We start from the raw sequence: 18,920 nt of genomic DNA on the forward strand, positions 1-18,920 counted from the left end.
CATACCCTGAGCGAAGACTTATAAGGTAAGACAAGTCCAAGAAGTGAAGATGTGAATCATCCATGATGCCTCGCCGCACCGAGCTAACTCTCGCCAAATGGTCCATCCTCAAGCCTTCACAACTTCTAAACAGCGCTTGTGCCTGGGAATCATCGGGGCTCTTCGAAGAAAGCACGCTAGAATACTTCGTCATCAAAGGCCCCAACTTGACTGAAGTCGGTGAAGAAGGCCCCGACTTGTCTAAAGTTAAAGAAGAAAAATGAGTGTCGAAGTACTCACCCAACCAACCATACACATAGTGGTAGGGAAGAACAGCAGCACGATCTTCAGTGCTTGCCGAGTTCAAAACAACACTCAAGCTGTTATAAATGTTAGCTAAGATCGGGATAGCAAGACTAAAAGATTCACCTACAGCCATCTTGCTAACAACTTTGAAAACTCCAGGACGAACAAAGTTGACGTCGCCTATTGGAAAAACAAACTTACAAAGCCATCAAGCCAAGAAAGCAGCTATGTAAGATTCTTCCATATGCTCTGATGCTATGTCAAGGTCCTTAAACGGTTTTAACTCAGCAGGGGAGCGACGCCTAGCTAAACCAATAGCACCAGACGGATATGGATCTCCTTTTGGCTTAGTGGTCTTGGTGCAACCTCTTTTCTTCAAGGACTTCTTGTACCTTATGTCCTTCTAATACCAAAATCGGATCCATGAAGAAATCTTCACACCTAAGTTACCTCCAGCATCTTGGGAAAACTTGTGATACGACCAAAACAAATAGCGACAACTCGCAGGCAATCCTCGGCTATTGCAGAGAGAAAGTTCCTCCGCACTAGGAACGACCTCGTCATAAAACTTACCTTGGATTGGCAAGCCCCCTATCCTATGGAGATCCCAAAGTGAAATTGACATATCTCCTTGAGCTGTATGAAGCGTGTTAGTCGCTGAACACCAATGCTCGAAGAACGCATGAAGGACGGAATGATGGAGATCATAACTGAACAAAGATGCGTACACAACATGGTAAAGGCCCACGCTAGTAAGCACATGTTTAGATCGGCCCAAGACATTTTTGAGCCAGTCCCAATAAGACTCAGCAAAAATAGCTTCTCCAGTAGTCGACAAGGTATCATTCCAAGCCATAGCTCCGTTGCGGATGTGATCACCAAGAAGCTTAAACGAAGCCGGATGATTGTCACAAACATGGTGCGAAGGGTTCAAGATAAGAATCCTTAATATGCACGCCTTCTTCTTTGTATTTGGTCGAACAGAGTCTACCACCTCCCAAGATACTTCAGAAGACCACGACTTAATATGCATGGAGTTGTCTTTTGCACGAAGAGCAAGCGCCTTAGGACCAGTCAGTGGTGCGTAAAGCTTCAACGTTGTTCCCCTATCTTGCGAATCACTTTCCTTCGCAAGAATGGTGATGGTGTTCCTCTTAAAACACTTGAAAAATACCATGACTTCAACAAAGCAAAATCAGCCACAAAACTTGAGCAGCACGGCAAAGAGGGCAGTTACAGAACGGTCATTCAAGACACGATACAGTGGCAAAGAAAACCAAAATGCCACGCAATCGCACTACGCAACCCCGCAGCGATTACGCAAGCAGTTTCTTGCACCGTATGGCGTCACCAACAAAGGAAAACTGTAACCAAAAGGCATTACACAGCGAAGCCCCGCTGCAGTCTCTTGCACAACACTACACGGCAGCGCACCACCGAGGGAAAACTGTGATCAAAAGGCACTACACAGTGGAACCCCGTTATAGTCTCTTGCACAAACACTAGGCAGCAGAAAGCATAGAGTGGTGGAACAAACACAAGCTACAAGACAATCAACATATATATATATATGGAGTGACGAGACAAGCCATGACAATTACCTGCCATATATATGCATGCAGAGTGGTGGAACAAACACCTACCATATATATATATATTATTTATATACGGCTCCAAAGATGTGAAAGCTTCTACAGGCAGAAACTGAAGCAGAACCACAAAAGGCCGAGTCTCCCTCTTCCTCGACAAGGACGCCACAAGCAAAAAATAGCATTAAAAAGACACCAGCTACTGGGTTGCTTTGACTTCAATAAAGGGCTGCCTGATTCAAGTGATGCCTTCTCTCATTCCTCCACCACAAGACAACAAATATTGCAGCGGCTGTGCAATGGTTGCGCAGTGATGGTGCGATCCCATATATATATACATACATACATACATATATATATATATATGTGTACAGGAACCCAGAGAAGCAGATGGAGTACGGTGACTGTGTAGGTAATGATGCGGTGACTGTGCGAGTCCGCATGCAGAAAAGGATGCAGGCGAGGAATCCCATTGAGGAACCTAAAGAAGTAAATGAAGTGCAATGATTGTGCAAATAATGGTGTGGTGACTATGCAAACAACAATCCACATGCAATAAAGAATGTAATAAGATGACTGTGCAAAAAAAAAAAAAAAAAAAAATGGTCCGTATGCAGTGCAACAAGGAACCCAGCAGTGCCAATCTACCATACTCGTCATCAGAACAATGTACACGCACACAAAAAGAAGGTGCAAGCTACTGTTAGCAAGTCAAGAAGAAAAAGGAAAAGAGATGGTGGCGACAGAATTATTGAAAAGAAGAAAATAGGGGAAGGATGGTGCACGGCACCACCTTGCAAAAGTATCATTTAAAAAAAAAAAAAAAAAAGGAAGGAAGTAACACATCTTAATATGTTTTGTTTGTACTTAACATAATACGTTGAATGAAATAAAGAATGTCTATTGATATCTCTGAGAAATTACAAATGCGTACAAAAAATAAAATAAAATAAAATAAAAAAGAAAGAAAGAAAGAAAGAGAGAGCCTTCACAAAGGTTGCTCACGCAAAGCCTCCCTACTTGGCGAAACCCCAGCAGCGGGAGGCATTAAAGATAGATTATTCGAGGCCTCAATACTTGGTTGAACACTAGATGACGAAGGCAAAAGGTGCCTCTGGAAGAAAGCCACAAACCTCTGATGGTCACTTTGAATTCGACCTTTAGATTCTTGCAGTTGATCAAGCTTCCTCTTCATGCTCGTCAAATAATTATTTGCAAGCATGTGCAAATCTTTATTCTCGCGCTTAAGTTGTATGATCTCTTATCTAAGATTTTCCACCTCGGCCGTCAATGATTCAACTTGACAGTTTGAGCAAATAGGTGTTGGCCCATGTTAGACACAGAGCCCGCACACTGAACACTGAGAGCTAAGGAGTCTTGAACGGCCAACTCATCGGATCGTCTTGAAAGCAGCCTATTATCTCTAAGAGTGAGGAGGTTCCTAGCTACTACTGTAGCCGTTGTTGCATCCTTCATCACGGAGTCTTCACCTGTAAGAGGGCCATTAGAAGATAAGAAGGACGAGCACCATATATTACCCTGATGCGGTGCACCTGTATCATCGCTGAGACTCAAATCTAAGCAAATGTTAGAAGGGTTAGCCATTTTCAAATATGTTAAAAGAAAAGGGTTCTATGGAGTAAATCTCAGAAAAAAAAAAAAAACACCGGAGACGATTTTCACGAGCCGGCAGTCTTCAAAGTGTGCATGTTGGATGTGATCGATACCTCTATAAAAAGAGAGGCAACACAACCACTAATTCAAAAAAAAAATTGAAGAGACACCACTCTTCGAATTTTAAAAGCCGGATTTTCTTGCGTAAAGTTCGTCAACGCTTTTCAGACGCAATCTCAGCTTTTCAGATAACGCATGCAACTTTGTCAAAGATCTTTGACAAAGTTGAAAACGCGTGGAGTTCACTATTCCAACTATCACACTTTTGCCGATAAGCGTGGGTGACAAAGCCGCACCCGCACCACTACCTGTTGTTAAAATCCCTATATATGTCAACATTCATCCTCCATGGCAAGGTATACATCCAAAATGCATGACTCTTCTTCCTCGCCAAGAATGCAACTGCAACCAAACCTCTTAATATGCTCAGTTTTCTTCTTCCCTGAAAACACCTCTTCAACCAAGTCTTCAAAAGCAAACGTATCCCATATCATTAGGGTTGAAAGCAAGAATATCTCATAGCATGCCTTTTCCACGTCCTTTCCTTTGTTCTTGTTCTTCCCTGCAAGACAAAGAGAAAGAGAGCGATCAGTCGGCATTTGGAATCAAGTTTCCCGTCTGGAACCGACTGCCTGGAACCCCTTCCCTGATTGCTTACCCAGCACTGCTCTCAAGTACTCATCTTCAACTATTGATGTACCCCCAAAGAAGATACCAGATGCTTGGAGAATGGATAAGGCAGGAGAAAACGGTAGATCGAAGTATGTGGAGACAAGCACAACAAATATATGTGTTGATTCATCCGCTACTTCTTCGAAAGCAAAAGTATCTCATATCATCGAGGGCGAAAACAAAGGTATCTCATATCATGCTTTTTCCCTGTCTTTTCCTTTGCCCTTGCTCTTGCATGCAAGACAAGGAGAAAGAAAGTAATTCGTCGAAACCCGAAGTCAAACTTCCGATCTAGAACTGATTGCCCAGAACCTTTGCCTGGTTGCTTACCTAGCGTTACTCTCAAGTGCTCGTCTTCAACTGTTAGTGAGTCTCGAATTCCCCCAACGAATATTTCAGGACAGTTGACACGATGTCGGCTCTTTACACTGAAGCTGCCAAGCATGGATGAATCGCTGAGAAGTGATGCTCTGAAGTACCATTTAAAGGCAAAGGGTTGTGCACCACCTCGGCTATGCAAAAAGAAACAAGCAGAAAAGAATGCAGTACAAGGAACTGGAACAAATCACTGTAGCACGAAGCCCTCCAGTGCAAAACCGTATAATCCAGACGGATGAGTTTAAGTCAAATCCAAGCTCGACATCGTTGTTCTAATCAAAGAGCTCGGGAAGCCTCAACAACCTTCCGCTGGCACCGTCGCCAAAGAGCAAAGCCTCGCCGCATGATGCCATCAAATTACCAGTACTTCTTCAAAAGCAAAAGTATCTCATATCATCAAGGTCGAAAGCAAAAGTATCTCATATCATACTTTCTCCATGTTTTTTCCTTTGTCCTTGTTCTTACCTGCAGGGCAAGGAGACAGAGAGCAATCAGCCGGCACTTGGAATCAACCTTCCGATCTGGAATCGACTACCTGGAACCTATTCCCTGATTGTTTACCTACCTTTGCTCTTGAGTAGTCGTCTTCAACGATTGATACACTTCCAGATAAAATACCATATTCGCCTGGAGAACAGATAAGACGAGTGACAATGAAACATCAATCTTATGGATCGTTAGCAAACACAACAACTGCACGTGCTAATTCATCCCCTAACCCTCTTCAATATGAATTGGAAAGATTGAACAAAGCAACAGGCCATCACCTCCACCTCGTGCTTGCCTGCCATGTGTCTGAATCCTGAAACCGCTCGTGGTCCTATTTTCATTCAAGATCAAGCCTCGATGGCCCTTGAAGAAATCACAAGTCCGATTCAAAATCAAGTGTTCACCACCCTTGAATCAAATTCAACTCCAGATAAAAGGAGTAAGTCCAGACCTTCGGAGGAGACCAAAAAACCCTCTAGCCCTGTTCAAGATTAAGCCTGTGGAAAATCAACGATCGGAGGAAACCAGAAAATCTTCCAGTCGAATTCAAGATCAAGCCCCGACGGCCCTTGAGGAAATTTCGAGCCCAATTCAAGATCAAGCCTCAACAGCCCTTAGATCGACATCTACATTAAGGGACTTCAAAAACGCATCTTCTACACGTGACAAGCACATGTATACGACATGCCTTGAAGTGGGGGCATTTGTAGACATTGAAATTTTAGTGAAACAAATGTTGACCAATGCATTAAAATTACAACCTTTATTCATTTCACCTACATCACACACTCATTTCACCTACAAACTCCATTCATTTCACCTACATCACACACTTACTTCACCTACCAACTCCATTTATTTCACCTACAACATCCACTCACTTGACCAAAAAAATGGATGGTGGTGATTCACTCTCAAAGCCTATAAATAGGCTTCTCCATCAAGAGAAAAATGAGGAATTTTACATCACACCAAAACCTTGAAGCTTTGAAACTCTAAAGCTCTCAAGCAAATCCTGAAGGATTAGTAAAACCCTCTTCGTTCTTCGTCAAATCCTCCTTCAAGATCAAGCCCCGACAGCCCTTGAATGAACTTCCACCAACTCTAGATTAAGCCCTGACAGCCCTTGAAGAAAGTGTTCATTAGTCATCACCTGTTCATCCTAAGATCAAGCCTCAACGGCCCTTTAGATTAACAAAGATCAACAAACCCATACACTCGTTCTTCAAAATCAAGCCCAGCAGCCCTTGAAGATCCGTTCATCAACTGTTTATCCCTAGATCAAGCCCCGATGGCCCTTAGGATCAATAGCTCATCCATAAACCTACACCTTACGAAGATAGAATCAGAGGCTAAATTTGTAGAAGAGATTGTAACCCCAAAATCAATACAAAATATTATTTTGTACACGTGTTCTTGTTTCAGGAAAATTCGTGTTTACAATGCTTACTAAGTATGCATCCGTAGAAAACAGATAAATAATTCATCTGACATAAGTAGTGAACCAATTTTCATCCATTCATAAAAGTAATTCAAACGAAATGTCATAACAAACTTGCAATCATATTTAGGACTTCAAAACAGCCCCTAACTACTAAAAATTTAGTTACACATAATTCTTAAATAAAACCAAAAGAAAGACATGAGTTTGAGAAGATAGAACTGAAAGAATTCGACTAAGGTCTCCTCTTTTTTCCTTCCTTCCCCAACTCTGCTGCCTTGCCTTTTTTCCTTCTTTTCCGCTACAACCTGCAGCCTTTTTTTTTTCTTTCAAAATTTATTTCTTAAAAACTAACTGCCCTTTAGTTCCTCCCCCAACACTGCTTCATTTTCTTCTCTATAACTCCCCCAACTAATAGCAATTTAGTGATGACAATAAGTGAGAGAACATGGTAAAACAATTGTAACTCTTTAGGCAGCCTTTATGCCAATTACTCCCACTTAATCCTCATCTTTAATTCCATTTCCTTTGATATTTGAATAGGTGTCAGCTAGCTTGTTCTTGATAGCATAAGTTTTGGCTGCTAGATTCATAGCAGTTACAAACTGCTCAACCTCTTGTGAACCTTTCAGTGTTAAAATGGCCATATCTTCTTCTAAAAAATTGATATTAACAATCTGGGAAATGCTTTAGAAAATAGATATCTGTAGCTTTCCAAGAATATAAGGCTTATTCTCTAATTCATTCTGAGCTATTCGTAACTTGCTTCCAAAGTCAGCTAATCTGCACAAGCAGTTTTGACGAATTTGTTACTTAAAATCTCACTTGTGCTATTTTTCTTTTCTTTGCTTGACAAATCCTACAAAACACAAAGAAAAAGTAAATAGCTCAAAAATATAAGGAACTAACTAAAAAAAAACAAATGAATTTGAAGTAAAATATATATAAATATGAGCTTATCATCAATGCAGTGGACCAAGCACATGTCAAGATAGGCGCTACCCAAGGTATGAGATATACACACCCTTGAATGCCACATGCACATCCATTTACCCCCATTATAGCTCACTTGATACCGAAGCCAAAACCAAGGCAGCCAAATTATAAGTCCATGAAGAACACGGGCGTCTTTTGTTGCTACCATGAGTATAATGGCCATGACATTAAGAAGTGTGTCACCCTTATTGACCATATCAAGGCTCTGGCACACAAAGGGAAAATTGATCAATTCCTTATTTACCCCCTCCAGGGACAACCGTAACCAACGCCAAGTGAACGTCATATATTCTATCAGTAGTGGCACACCCTTCTCTAAATCTTCCAATAGGGCCATGAAAAACAGTGACCAAACTTTGAGGTCTAGCCACCAAGTATTTCATGCGGAAGACAACAGGGGAGGCAAATATCAAAAGCCTAATTGGGATCCGATATGTTTCTACCCAAAGGAGGAAAGAGGCATCATCTACCCTCACAACGACCCACTAATTATGGAGGCTCACATAGCCAACTTTGATGTACGATGGATCCTTGTAGACACAAGTGCTTCGGTTAATATCATGTTCACCGAAGCTTTCAAGGCACTTAATGTAGCTGAACACTTGCTCGATCCCTCAATTACTCATTTGATAAGCTTTTCTGGTGATATCGTGCAACCTTTGGGGAGTATACACTTACCATTCACCATTGGTACATGCCTTTACACATCTACTATTACCACTAATTTCCTTGTGGTTGATTGCCCGACGGTGTACAATGTCATCTTTGGACGCACATGTATCAACGATCTTAAGGCCATGGCATCTACACATATGTTGCTAATGAAGTTTCCAACACCTTCTGGCAATGGTTACATCAGAGAAAATCACCTTAGTGCGCGATAAATTTGATGCGAAAAGTAACTTAACACACAAATTAACCCTCTTTTGACAATTCTAGCATATAAATAAGTAGGGATCGTTCTTACACCGGGGATTAGGAGGGATTACTAAACCCTATAAACTGACTCAACTAAATAAATCGGACCTTTAAAACACTTAACTCACTTAAAAAGACTCAAACACGTTCACAAGACTCAAAATAGGCTAAAAACACTCAAAACTACCTTAAAACACAATCTGGGCAGTTTTGAGCCTAAACACAAACTTGGACGAAAATTGGTTCTAACTTGACTCAAAACTCTTAAAAACACAATCTAAAACATATTCGAACCAATTAAACACTCTAAGACAATTGGGGATTTGGTTTTGGACGAAAATCAAACAAACAAAACAATAATGTAAACTAGGCAGATTTGGCCGAAATTGATAGAATTAAGTGGATGGTGAGATGGCTAGGAGGTTTTTCTCCACACATGGCATACTTGCATTCAACACAATCTTCAGTTGCTTATTCAATGAATTATGAACCTCAACACCCCAAGTTAATTAGGTACGCTTAAATTAACTCTCAGATTTCCCTTAAGTCATTGAATTGAATGGAATTAGCACATTGCAATCAAATTATTCCTTAAAAGTTTTCTATATGAAAGCGCATAAAAGAAAGACAATCAAAGATCATTAGGTTCTATGGAAATCATAGGTGTTGACGAGGCATTCGTAACTATGAAAGCGCATGATACTTATGCCAAGAATTTACTTAACATAATTGTGACCAACAATCTTAACTACTCATGAATATAAGTTCCCAACGATTAGGTGAAGTTTCCTTATACCCTAGCATCATATTTATGCATGCAAATTAAGTGTGCACTCTCAATTCATATACATAAACAAGTTTTAATTAAAACAGATAAGTAAATTGAATTCATCATTCATGAAATCACAACTGAAAGTAATCAAATCATCATGCAAATATAACCATGGTTTCGAAATTCCTCCTAGCCAAAATGGGATTAGTTCCTCATGCTTGCACAACAAAAAGTATTGAATTTAAACATTGAAATCATAAGAACGATTACACTTAAACGTTCAGCAATCCAAGATGGATTTGATGCACGGCTTGGCTCCTCTTCCTCCTCCTTGCTGCGACACAAGGTGTGTGTGGTCATATTGGGGTTGAGAATGGTGGTTTCTTGTTTAGAGGGATGGAGGATGGTTGATTATGGTGGGAAGGGTGCGGCAGATGTGTGTGGAGATGTATGGAGGTGTATGGAGGTGTATGGAGGTGTATGGAGGTTGAGAATGGAGGCTAGGGTATTGCGGCAATAGGTTTCTGAATTGTATATGGGGGTCTACGAAATTTTGGCTGATTTTATGTTTATATAGTCCTAAGGTTAAGTAGATTAGGGTTAGGCTTAACAGATTTTATGGACTAGGGCCCTAGAATTCGGCCATAGGTGATCAAATCCACCTAAGATGGGGGTTTGGCCCACTTAGTTTCATATTAGGCTTGTGCAACCCAAATCCAAAAGGGATTAGGCCTTAGAAATCAGAATCCAAAGAGAAATAGGCCTAGGAAGGTGCGGCACAATGTGTGGGAAAGGGTAGCTTGGCTTGCAAGGCAAGGCAAGGCCTTCTAGAAGGGTTTGGTGCGCCACCTTTGTAGGGTTTCTAGAAAGAATGGGTTTTGTGGTTGATTTGGGCCTTCTAGAATAGGATGCTTCTAGAAATAGGTTCTAGAATTATCTATTTAGGTCCCCTTGCAATTAGGATTAAGACATGATAAGGTTTGGATAGGATAAGATGAGATAAGGTTTGGATAATGTTTTGGATAATGTTGGATAAGGTTTAGATAAGGTTTCCTCTTTTGAGCTACTTCCTTATCGACTTTGTCCTTAGCTTAGTTCATTCCTCTTCTTATCACATTTCTAGCCTCTTGAAGTCCAAATTCGTCCATCCATGTTAGCCCATATGCAAGCTATCCACATAGTGTCCAAAATAGCTCCAAAATGCCCTTTCTTGATACTTTAACCCATAGGACCTACAAACACACGAAATTGAGTTGTAATACGACATTAACTAAGAAATAATAGCACAAATGCACAAGAATAAGCTAGTTAAGTCGCCTAAATATGCTCCTATCACATGCTACAACACTTCAGTCAAGCTACAACACTTGCATGTGCCCAAGGAAACCTTCTCTATACATGACCAAGTCATAAAAACTAACCCGAATGAAGCCAACTCGGCTCTTCATAATGGCAATTGTCAACTCGACGATCCACGAGATGACTCTTTCAACCAACAAGCACAGCTTGCTAAAGAATTGGAGAAAGTCTCATAGTGAAGATTGGCACCACCTTGTCACCACCCCTTTAGTTGACATTGATCTCATTTTTGCAAGAGAATGCCGAGGTCTTTGCTTGGTCATACGAGGACATGCCGAGCATCTCTCCTGATATCATCTGTCATTGCTTGAGCATTGATCCCAAAACCAAGCTAGTGAGACAGAAGCGAAGATCTTATGATGCTGAACGATACGAGGCAATGAAAACAGAAGTTGAAAAACTCAAAGACATAGGCTTCATCCGTGAATTCAATTACCCAACGTGGGTAGCAAATGTTGTCATTGTTAAAAAAAATTCGACCAAGGAAAACTTTCTGCTCCAAAAAAACCTTGTAGAGAATGTGTGTTGACTACACTGACCTCAACAAAGGATGCCCTAAGGATAATTTTCCCTTCCCACTCATTGATAGACTTATCGACTCAACGGCAGGGTATGAACTCTTGAGATTCATGGATGCTTACTCAGGGTACAACCAAATCCTCATGTACCCTTCGGACCAAGAACACACAACCTTTATTACTGACAGAGGACTATATTGCTATAAAGACATGCCATTCGGCCTCAAGAATACAAGTGCGACTTATCAGAGATTAGTCAATTTAATGTTCACTAAACAGATTTGTAAGAGCATGGAAGTTTATGTTGATGATATGTTAATCAATAGTAAGCATACTGACCAACACATCACTAACCTGTCTGAAACCTTCACCATCCTGAGGAGGTACCGAATGAGGTTGAACCCCAACAAATGTGCTTTCGGCATGGGCTTCGGTAACTTCTTTGGCTTCATGATTAACCAACAAGGCATTGAAGCTAACCCTGAGAAGACCAAAGCAATCATTGACATGAAAGAACCAGTAACTTTAAAAGACATCCACAACCTTACTGGCAAGGTGACAGCCTTAACCAGGTTCATCTCTAAAGCCACATATAGATGTGCTCCTTTCTTCAAAGCACTTAAGGGAAGTAAGAAGTGCATGACATGGACTGATGAATATGCCGAGGTATTCAAGAACCTCAAGGATTACATGAGTAAAGCCTCATTACTCTCCAAACCTGAAGCTGGTGACTTCTCCAAACTTGAAGTTGGTGACATTCTCATTATCTATTTATTTGTTTCAACTTCAGCAGTCAGTTCGGTTCTCATTCAAAGGGATGGTAATGTTGAGCGCTCTGTCTACTACACTAGCAAAGCCTTACGAGATACAGAGACACGGTACTCTAACATTGAGAAATTGGCACTAGCATTGATCATGTCTGCTCGAAAACTCCACCCTTACTTCCAAGTAGATTCCATCATCGTGCTTACCAATCACCCTATTCGACAAGTACTCCAGAATCCTGACACTTCAGGATGAATGATCAAGTGGACGATAACATTAGAGGAGTTGACATCTTTTATCAACCAAAACTAGCTGAGAAGGGTCAGGCAGTTGCAGATTTCATCTCCAAATTCACATATCCTATTAACATTTCACCTATACCTAAGGCATTGGCTTCATTACCCTCGAAAGATCAGAAAGTAGAACCAACCTTTATAGTATGGACTCTGTATGTTGATGGTTCATCCAACCAACAGGGTTATGGAGCAGGATTGGTCCTAACTACACCTGACAAAGTAGCAATGGAGTATGTTATTCGCTTCAAATTCAAGGCGTCAAACAATGAGGCCAAGTATGAAGCCCTTCTGGCAGGCTTACGTTTGGCCAAACACCTTGTAATTAAACAACATGACATCTTTAACGACTCTCAGTTGGTGGTCAACTAAATCACAAACAACTTTGATGTTATGGATAGCTCCATGGCAGCATATCTTGCGCAAGCACAACTTTTGCTCAAGCACTTCCACTACCAGATCATCCAAGTCTTTCGAGCAGCAAATAGTCATGCAGATGCCTTGGCTCGCCTTGCCTCAGTAGTGGAAGACGAGATTGGAAGAAATATTCATGTCGAGTTATTGGTAGCACCAAGCACCACAGCCATAGAAGTGTGCAACTTACAACAGGGGGATAATTGGATCACCCTGATTTATAAATTCCTTACTCATGGCATCCTTCCAGATGATAAAGTCCAAGCTAAGCAAATTCGATACAAGTTTCCTCGCTACCTGATCATCAATGACTAACTCTATAAGCGAGGTTTCACCCTGCCATACTCAAGATGCCTTACACCTGTTGAGGGGGAAATGGTCATTCGAGAGATACATGAGGGAGTCTGCGGAAATCATGCTGGATCTCGGTCCCTAGCACTCAAGGCTTTTTGCCAGGGATATTATTGGTCAACACTTCCCCAGGATGCCATCAAACTATCTCGCTCTTGTGACAAGTGCCAATGTTATGTAACTATTCCTCACTACCCTTCTGAGCCTCTCACTCCTGTGATCAGCCATTGGCCCTTCGCCCAGTGAGAACTTGATTTGGTTGGCCCAATGCCTATGGAGAAGGGCAAGGTTCATTATGCGATTATTGCAGTTGACTACTTCATAAAGTGGGCCGAAGTAGAACCCTTGGTAACCATTACTGAGGCAAAGATAGAAGACTTCGTATGGAAGAACATCCTTTACCGATTCGGCATTCCTAATGCGATTGTCACAGACAATGGGTGACAGTTTGACAACAAGAAGTTCAGGATTTTCTGCTCTAAATTGAACATCAACTTATGTTTCGCCTTCCTAGCTCATCCTCAGGCTAATGGACAAGTTGAGGCAATTAACAAGATACTCAAGCGCATCTTGAAGACTAGCTTGGACAAGGCTAAAGGTTTTTGGCCAGAACTTGTACCCCAGGTTTTTGGTCATACCTAACTTTGTATCGAACTTCAATAGGAGAAACTCTATTCTCACTTGCCTTTGGTACAGAGGCGGCTGTCCCAATTGAGCTTGAGCAAGCAACATACCGAGTTCAGAACTACAAGTAAAGTGAAAATGACAAGCAACTTACCCTCAACTTAGAGCTGGTTGAAGAACATAGGGACCAGGCTCACTTGAGGAACATCGCTTACAAGCAGCGCGTTTTTAACTACTATGACTCTAGGGTCAAACCTTGTTCTTTCAAAGTGGAGGACTGGGTATTGAAGAAAAGACAACTCTGTGACCGAGTCCTGATTGAAGGCACACTCAGTCCAAACTGGGATGGACCATTTGAAGTTGTCGGCATCAGTCGTCCTGGCTCCTACAAACTTAGAAGTTTCAATGGCAAGACCCTTGGCCATCCATGGAACGCTGATCACCTAAAGTACTATTACAAGTAGACTCACATTGTACAAGTGTTGAGTTATAACCATTCGGCATATTTTGTAAGGAAGGCCATCTGGCACGAACTTAATAAAGAGGTGATTCAGACAACTTCGTCCAAACTCTTTTACGTTCCTAGAACTGAAACACTTGGTCTTACCCTGACCTAATAAAATTCTAACTCAAAACTTCAACTTAAATGACATTACATACTCGAGTTTGAAGCTTCAACATGAATGCTTTCAACATGAAATAAAGTCTAAGTATCTGTTAACAAGACTACCCAAATAAACAAATATCTTCAAGGTGTATCAATTCAATTAGACCCAAGTCATGGGTTATATCAAAGAAGGGATCTATTCAAACATTCATAAATTATAGTGCAAACATTTCGCACTTAACATCAAAATAAACGGTGCAATGTTGTAAACATCCGTACACAAAAAGCCTTTAGGCACTTAACTAGTGCTGTAGGAAGTGAAGGCACTACGAATCAGCCTCATCTGAGGCTGAACTCTCATGTTGTATCTCGCCTCCATCGCCATCATCGACATCCTCAGTATCTCTGGGACCATCCTCACCCTGCTGAGTCTGCTCATCAGCACTGGTGTCATCCTCAGCCTCATCATCGCTACTAGGATCGAGTTCAAGGATGAATTGTTAACCATTTTGTTGATGCTCCTCTATCTCTGCACGGTACTTGTCAATAATACCTCTACCGTCATACTGATCAAGCATGGCCATCCATTTCCTATTCTCAAGCCGAACCTTTCGGGCATAGTGAAGCTTGATGACATGGCAGAAAGCCTAGGAGCATAAGAACTCCTGCCCAACAGTATCCCTCTTAGCTGGGAAACTCTTCTTCAACTCTTCAACCTCCCTTTTGGCCTCGGAAGCCTCGAGGATAGTCACCTCCAACTACTTCTTGAGCTATAAGTTCTCACCATTCCGTCTCTTCAACGTCTCTATGGTTTGGTCTTTGAGCTGGACGACCTCAGTCAAACCTTTACTCGTTTTCCTGGCGTCATCCACAAGCTGTTTGTTCTCTTGAAGCTTTGCCCTACATCGTTCAACCTCTCGCAGTCTATCATTGTACTCAGTCATCACCTATGTATTGTTCTAATGAAGGTGGCTATAGCTGATTTCTCGGTTTTGTGTTTTTTTTTTTTTTTTTTTTTTTGTCGTTAGGCCTTAGCTGTATTGTTAGGCTCGTGTTGGTTTGTTTGGTTATCTACCAAATCCCCCCACCCCATTTCCAGATTCACCCACCCCTTCTCTCCTCTTCCCCAAAAACCCATTCCCTTCCGCCACCTCCAGATCTCCAGCTCACTTTCCCCTAAAACCGCCACCACAATCGCCACCACCACTAACCCTCCAAACCCAGAGGCCAAAATTTCCCGGTTTACCTCTGACGACCCTAGAGAAGGCTCCAATGTCTTTGTTGAGGCCCTCGGGCGCCAAGGCGTCACAGACGTCTTCACCTACCCCGGCGGCACATCGATGGAGATCGACCAGACCTTCACTGGTAGGATGCCAGATGGCATCATCTTGTGGTGACAGTTAGAGTTGAGTATTAGCATAAGTAATACATTGTAAGAAAATAAAGGCATTGATTGTTTGTATTGTTGTTCTGTTATCCCATCTCTGTGCAATTGTGGAAGACGTAGAGTAGGGTTCTAACACTAACGCACTCCTCTTCCATCCGCAATGTCCTCCTGCCCCACGAGCAAGGCGGTGTGCTCGCAGCTAAAGGCTACACCCGTGAGTCGGGTTGTCATGGTGTGTGCATTGCCACCTCCAGGCTTGGCGCAACGAACTTGGTTAGCGGCCTTGCCGAGGCACTCATGGACAGCATACCGATGGTGACAATCACCGGCTAAGTACCCTGGCGAATGATAGGCACTGACGTCTTCCAAGAGACCCCAATTGTTGAGGTAACAAGGTCAATCACTAAGGACAATTATCTTGTTATTGATGTAAAAGACATTCCTGGGGTTGTTAGGGAGGCCATTTTCTTAGCTACCTCGGGTCAACCCGGCCCGGTTTTGATTAATGTACCTAAGGATGTGCAGCAACAGATTGTGGTTCCAAATTGGGATCAACCCATTTAGTTACCTGTGTACATGGCTAGGTTGCCTAAGTCCCCTAATGAGGGTCACTTGGAGCAGATTGTGAGGTTGGTGTCTGAGTCCAAGAAATCGATTTTGTATGTTGGTGGAGGGTGTTTGAATTCCAGTGAGGAGTTGAGGCGGTTTGTGGAGCTCATCGGGATCCCCGTGGCTAGTACTTTGATGGGTCTCGGTGCATACCCGTGCAATGACGAAGACTTGTCACTCCAAATGCTTGGGATCCACGGCACTGTTTATGCTAATTATGATGTGGATAAGTCTAATTTGTTGCTTGCATTTGGAGTGAGGTTTGATGATCAGGTTACTAGGAAGCTAAAGGCATTTGCTAGCCGAGCTAAGATTGTGCACATTGATATTGACTCGGTGGAGATTGGAAAGAATAAGCAGCCTCATGTGTAGGTGTGTGGTGATGTAAAATTGGCATTGCAAGGGTTGAATAGGATATTGGAGGGAAAAGAGAGCAAGGTTAAGCTTGATTTTTCGGCTTGGAGGGCGGAGCTGAAAGAACAGAAAGTGAAGTTTCCATTGGGTTTTAAGACTTTTGGGGAATCCATTTCTCCATAGAATGCCATTCTAGTTCTTGATGAGTTAACTGATGGGATGCGATTATAAGCACTGGTGTTGGACAACACCAAATAAGGGCAGCTCAGTTTTACAAGTACAAGCAGCCTCGGCAGTGGTTGACATCAGGGGGATTAGGAGCTATGGGTTTTGGATTGCCTGTTGCTATTGGGGCAGCTGTTGCAATCCCGGATTCTGTTGTCGTTGACATTGACGGTGATGGAAGTTTCCTTATGAATGTCCAGGAATTGGCAACGATTAGTGTGGAGAAACTTCCTGTCAAAATAATGTTGTTGAATAACCAACATTTAGGTATGGTTGTGCAATGGGAGGATCGCTTCTACAAGGCAAACAAGGCACACAATTACTTGGGGAACCCAGCTAATGAGTCTGAAATATTCCCAAATATGCTCAAGTTTGCAATTGCTTGTGGGATACCGGCTACCCAGGTGACGAAGAAGGAAGATCTGAAAGCAGCAATTCAGAAAATGTTGGACACTCCTGGTCTGTATTTGTTGGATGTAATAGTGCCCCATCAAGAGCATGTCCTGCCTATGATTCCGAGTGGCGGTGCTTTCAAAGATGTGATAACGGAGGGCGATGGGAGATCAAGTTATTGATGTTGTGGGCTGAGCAGCATCTGCTATTGATGCGTAAGAGTGTAATATAGAGGTGTACGTAGAAGTTTTTAGTTTATGTGGTAGTATTACCTTGAACCAGTTAAAGTTATTTGTTATCTGTTAGTTATAACATCTCTTAGTTAAACTTGGAATTATTTTTAGGATTAAGTAACTAAAACCCCCAACCTTTTAGTGTCATTCTAAATTGGTCTAAACTTTTTCAAATATTCCAAATAAGTACCCAAGCTATTAAAAATGTCACATCCGTTAAGTCCCAGGTAAAAATCTGTCAAATTAACTAAGGCTAACTTTGTCTCTAAAATCAATAAAAGGTCATAGGAAGTATAGCTTCCACCAACTAAAAGTCACCACCACCTTCATCAGGCTATCACCTCCAAATCCAACGCAAAACCACCAACTCTACCTACTACTCAAGCCGTCAACATCGAGAACAAGGTCGTGGAGGTTGTTGAAGTGGTATGGATTGCTATGATGTGGCCACCACCATTTTCACCGCCCACAAAATTGGAAGCTTTAACGAGCCATAATCAGCAAATGAGAAAATCACATGAGCAGGAAACAAACTCCTTGAAGCCCTATCTAAATTCTTAACCATGTTCTTTGTTAGGAGATTGCCCGCTTGATATAATTTCAAATTGGGTCGATTTTTATTCAATTCAATACTCATTTAATCATTTAGTTCCATATTATATAATCTCCATTTGAAATTTAGTTTTTGAGGCAACTAATATTAATGTTGATCATGATATTCCCAGTTGGTTGGTTATGAATATAATATATGTTTGAAAATTTGATTGGGGCTTAGTGAATGCGACATTTTCAATAGGTTGAGTACTTGTTTGAAATGTTTAAAAATGTTTAGACTAATTTGGAATGACACTAAAAGGTTTGCGAGTTATGGGTACTTGATCCTTATTTTTGAATGAGGATCCTCTCCGGATCCCCTTTGTGAGGGTCCTGAGGATCCTCAAATCGTGTCCGTTCATTGTACATTGTGCGGCCATAAATTATTTTAAATACTTTTATTTAAAGTTAAACATGAACAACACCTAACAAAAACTAACCGTATGATGTACAATGAACAGACACGATTTAAGAATCTTCGGAATTCTCACAAAGAGCATCCGAAGAGGATCCTCATTCTTTATTTTTTGCATTTGTTTTAAGGGAGTTATGTCTTGTGTCTGACTTCTGTTTTCTTATAAATTTCGGCCTCCATTTTTATGTACTCGTAGGCGTGCTTTTTGCTATGCCCCTAAACTCGAGTTTATTGATTCGTAGTTTCACTTACGGAAACTGAGAATAAACTAAACTCAAGTTTTAGGGGCAAATCACACCTTCGTTAAAATAAACTCGCGTTTTTACAGTTGAATCAAACTTTCATTGAATTAGTGATGTGGTACTCGTAGTGCATCTTTATTTGGAACCCGAAATTGCACTGTATCCAAACACATCCAATATCAATCGTAACTAATACATACCCTTGGTTCGAACGGGAGCAATAGCCATACTGTATGAATTCATACTGTAAAAACATGCTACTGAATCCATCGCTGGAGACCATCACATTCAATACTTCTTTATCGTTTTACGCACGATCATCC

General features: G+C 41.5%; 1 pseudogene; it reads left to right on the top strand.

The window, feature by feature from the left end:
* The first annotated feature begins 12,107 nt into the window (after positions 1 to 12,107).
* LOC103967456 lies at positions 12,108 to 17,297 on the top strand (annotated as a pseudogene).
* The last annotated feature ends 1,623 nt before the right edge of the window (positions 17,298 to 18,920 follow it).

This window comes from the organism of the source record quoted next, unplaced genomic scaffold (assembly GCF_019419815.1).
Source record: "Pyrus x bretschneideri cultivar Hongxiangsu unplaced genomic scaffold, Pyrus_bretschneideri_v1 Contig69, whole genome shotgun sequence".
Taxonomy (NCBI): Eukaryota; Viridiplantae; Streptophyta; class Magnoliopsida; order Rosales; family Rosaceae; genus Pyrus; species Pyrus x bretschneideri.